This window comes from Asparagus officinalis, chromosome 3, assembly GCF_001876935.1.
Source record: "Asparagus officinalis chromosome 3, Aspof.V1, whole genome shotgun sequence".
Classification (NCBI taxonomy): domain Eukaryota; kingdom Viridiplantae; phylum Streptophyta; class Magnoliopsida; order Asparagales; family Asparagaceae; genus Asparagus; species Asparagus officinalis.
The window spans coordinates 1,400,084-1,404,581 of NC_033796.1; the positions used below are offsets into that span (position 1 = coordinate 1,400,084).

Consider the following 4,498-nt stretch of genomic DNA (forward strand, 5'->3'; position numbering starts at 1 on the left):
GAGCAGTTCAATTTTAGACTTAGGCAAATTGGGTAGCTACGTTAGATGATCCGCTCATGAAATTAATGGAGGGATTTATTGAATGAAGCTTGGGATTTTTTCCGTGGTTGGTTAGCGGCCGGCTGGTAACGATAAAGGTTAAGATGGTGACGAGATAAAATAAACTATAAAGAACTTTTTTGATAACGTTTACTTCCTCTCTAGGTGATTACATTAAAGCATTCATAATATAAAATGTCAAAAAGAAGCTGTACGTGTATATATAGAGCATAGTTTGTCAAAAGAAGTACAAATTAATACATGATCTATCTTTAGATTAAAAAGAAGCTGTGTATATAGAGCATAGTTTGTCTATCTTTAGATTAAAAAGAAGCTGTGTATATAGAGCATAGTTTGTCAAAGGAAGTACAAATTAATACATCTATCTCTAGATTGACATTTAAACTCTTGACGAAAATTATTGACATCTGAAAATATTATTAAAATAGAGTAAATTTAACAAAAACCTCCTTAATTAGCTTGGTTATTTTTGAGATAATCCCCCCAAGCTTTAGAATGTCCTAAAATTAAATGATCCATTCATGAAATGCCTTTTTATATCATTCAAAATGTAATTTCCACCCAAAAAAAAACACTAAATTTTGGTTGGGGTTAGGAGATTAGTTTAATTTGATACCTAGCTAGAGCGTTAATTTTCAGAAAAAATATGGCAGTCATTTTACTAGTTTCATCTACCATCACGAAGTTGGTTAGTCGAAAAAAGTGAAATTAATGTTTTGGGGTGGGGTTGGGGAGCGCCTCCTAATGAGGAGATCTTGGCCTTTGATTTATCAATCAAAGGTCAAGATCTCATTCTCTTCCTCCTCCCTACTTTTCCTCATGAGGAGATCATGACATTTGATTGATAAATTAAAGCCCAAGATCTCATGAGGAGATCTTAGGAAGGGTCCTCTTTAGTAGAGGATCTCAATCCCGCTCTCAAACACTCCAAACTTAAGGAGCATTAAAGTGACATTTTTAAAGTTTAGGAGGTTATCTTCAAATCGACCAAACTTAAATGAACTTTGTGAAAATTACCCTTAAAATACATTATTAGTCTTGGATACTACAATAACAACAACAAAAATATGTTATTTATTAGATCTATGTATCAACCGCAATCAATGTTTTAAGAATCTAAATTAGAAGTTGAAGACGAAACTTAAAAAACAAAAGTTCAAGATATTTAAGTAGTAATAGAATAAAACACATTGTTATTAACGTGATCTTGGAGAGAGAGTATATATCTATCCTACAGCAAGACTTTATACAGCGATTCGGATTCTCTACGATCTTGATTGTGGAGAAAGCCTACATTTAGCCGTGGATTAATATTATTGGTTTATGTTAGTCAGCCCTACAAAAGATGCTTTGCGTATAATTGAAGTAATTAACATCATTCATGCTGATTTGACTAGATTTGATTTTATATCTTTCTCAATTTATGTCCATTGTGAAAAATAGAGTTTAGCAAAATTACCATTTGTATATTTGTATCTTGTTGGTAACATGCTACTTCTTCATGATTAATTTTTTTAGGAAATTATTTTATGATTATTTTGTTTAACACTGTCGGGGTCAACAACTTTGCACGCCAGGAAAACTCGACCTGGAATTAATGAGAGGTTTTAAAAACCGAAATATTGACCTTCTTTTTCTCGAAAGCTGACCGAAGCTTAATTTCATCGCTAATTTTTTAATCTTTCTCTGGAAACTTAGACTTATTAAGCCATGATTAAGTAGTCACTTGACGTTGACATCAAACCATATTCAGCGCTTTAAAGATCATCATTAAATAGTCAAATGTGGTTCCCATCAAGACCCAATTTCAGCTCGCAAAGATCGCCATCATAAGGTAATGAGTTAATTGCGAAAAGATCCCCAGTGATATCACCTACTTGCAAAGAAATCATCTATAGTTCTATTAGTTACCAATTGACACAATACAGTTCTACTTGTTGCGAATAGACACCCAGTAGTATTGAACTAAGTGCAAATATATTCACCTAGTGAACTTTTTTGACTCTCTTAAAAGTAAAAAGAAAATAGCAATTAAGTGTCTATCTTCACCAATAAAACTGTAAAGGGGTCTATCCACCTCCTCAAATATTTTTAATGATTTTAAGAGTAAAAAATTTTCACAAGTAAAAAATAAGGTATCCTAGACGGAAAATTCCGTCTAGGTTACTCAGAATTCCGTCTAGGATGTGTATTCTAGACGGAATTCCGTCTAGAATACGCGTCTAGGAAGTTTCGGTCTAGGATGTAGTATTCTAGACGGATATTCCGTCTAGAATATATACTAGACGGAATATTCTAGACGAAATTCAAAACCATCTAGAATACATCCTAGACGGAAGTTCCGTCTAGAATACTGCATCCTAGACGGAAAAAATTTCCGTCTAGGATGCAGTATTCTAGACGGAAATTTCCGTCTAGGATACTCATCCTAGACGGAAATTGATGTTTTTAATTTTTTTTTAATTTTTTTTTTAAAAAAAGGCATCCTAGACGGAATTTGAGCATCCTAGACGGAATTTCCGTCTAGGATGCTATGCTACAGTAGTTTTTTTTTTTATAAAATCTACTTTGAGTATATGTACACAATATTGAACAACAAAAAAATATATTCATATCCAACACAATCTAATTATATTCCAATATAAAATCTAATTATATTCAAATAATACATTCACCAAAATAATAGAGAGATACATAAATTGTTTACATTATAACATTCGGCATGAATAAAATCCGTCGCATCACCCTAATTACATTATAACATTCACAATAATGTTTCCGACAGTGGGACTTCGTGCAGTTACATCTTGTGTTCATGCCTGAACTTGATGCAATCTTGTCCTTGTTCTACATTATAACATTCACAATAACTGTTAAGAAAAATGTTGAAATTAATCTCTTAATAAAAAAGGAAACCATAACAGCTCCTAAAGGGAGGAAGCACGTAAAACCTGTGCCTAGGATATCCTTAAAATTGTCCGAAGATGGACAAGTGTTTCCACCGAGCACGGCAAGCAAATAGGCAGAAACAAGCTTCATTCTGAGAAACATGAGCACAATGAAATCAGGGGACATCTCAAAAATCAGTTCCAACTAAATAATTATAGTATTTTGGTGAGAGGATTTCCATGAACTATAGAGAACAATGAAGCCTAACATTCTATAGAGTAGATATTAATGTGTAAAATTAATGTCCAAGACTAAACAATGAAAAGATTAGGTGCCTTATAAAAAGAGCCCTGTCAACCATTGAGTTCCAAATTGTGAAAAATAAACATAAGACATTCAGCTTAAAAGCAGAGAGAAAAGGTGATCTAGTAGAACAAGGAGAAGATTACCGTTTCAAGCAGAGTGCGTTACAAGTGCAATATATGCTGGTATTGTTTGGAGGTGCATTTCCCCTGAAATCATAAAGTATGAGTAGATAGATTGAGGTTGAGGCCGAGAAGGTTGAGTTTCACTGTTGTGCATAGGCAAACAGCGGCCTCAAGGTCGACAAGATTGCCGAGAAGAGAGCATAACTGAGCTCAATGGAATTAGATTTAAGAGTCATTGATCACGGTTGCGTAGTTTTTAGGAATTATTCAAGAATCCTTATTGAACATAACTGAGCTCAATGGAATCCTTCAACCGCGATATTGAACAACTGCTTACATGACAAATTGCTATAACCAGGTTGAACATCGAAACACTTATGACTCGTGAGATGCTTTCGCGATTATTTCATTAGTTTTAATTTTTGGGTAGGCAAACTGGAGCCTCAGTCAATATAGTTTCCAACAAACGGACTAGCTAGAAAAACATCAGGCTCACCATCGATCGCGGCCGCTCTCTCAGTCATTTCATCGAACAGAATGCAGGCGTCCTAATCGTCCCCTTCCTCGATCCTCCTCTCCTTCTTCTTCTTCATCTTGACCCTCGCCTTCATCCCCGGCTTCAAGTGCTCCCTCTGGAACCCAACCATGACCCTCAAAACCCGGACCAGCGCCTCCTCAACCTCGGCCCCGACCCTCTCGTCCCTCTCCAGGACCCTCAGCGCCCTTGCCACCACCTCCATCATGCTGACGCACCCTTCAAACGGCTCCTTCCTCACCACGAGCTCTCTCTCGTAGCTGATCGGGCCCTCCACCCCCTCCTCACACTCCAGAACCACGTGGGTCGCAGATATGGACCTCAAGAAGGGCATGCTGGCGGTCACCATCTCCCTCGCCTGCCTCCACGTGCCGTCGAAGGCGATTAAAGTGGGGCCTGTGTGGGCACAGCAGGAGAGGGGGAGGGGGCAGAGGGAGGAGGGGAGGGGAGGGAAAAGGAAGAGGATGGTGCTTTTGATTTCTGGAGGGGGTGGGAGGTTAGACGGAGCTTGCGGCCAGGATGGGGTGGAGGTCGCGAGGGAGGAGAGGGGGTGGGAGAGTGGAGAGGGTTTTATCGTGGAGGGAGT

At 37.6% G+C, this 4,498-nt stretch overlaps 1 long non-coding RNA gene across 2 annotated transcripts; it reads right to left on the reverse strand.

Annotated features, from left to right (window-relative positions):
- Nucleotides 2,703–3,929, reverse strand: LOC109832592. Of its 2 annotated transcripts, XR_002244801.1 has the most exons (4): nucleotides 3,874–3,929; nucleotides 3,399–3,461; nucleotides 3,012–3,100; nucleotides 2,703–2,907 (listed from the first exon to the last, which is right to left on the reverse strand). It is a non-coding gene; the product is annotated as an uncharacterized LOC109832592 (long non-coding RNA). The 2 variants fall into 2 exon arrangements; XR_002244800.1 differs by lacking the exon at nucleotides 3,874–3,929 and having other exon boundaries at nucleotides 3,399–3,867.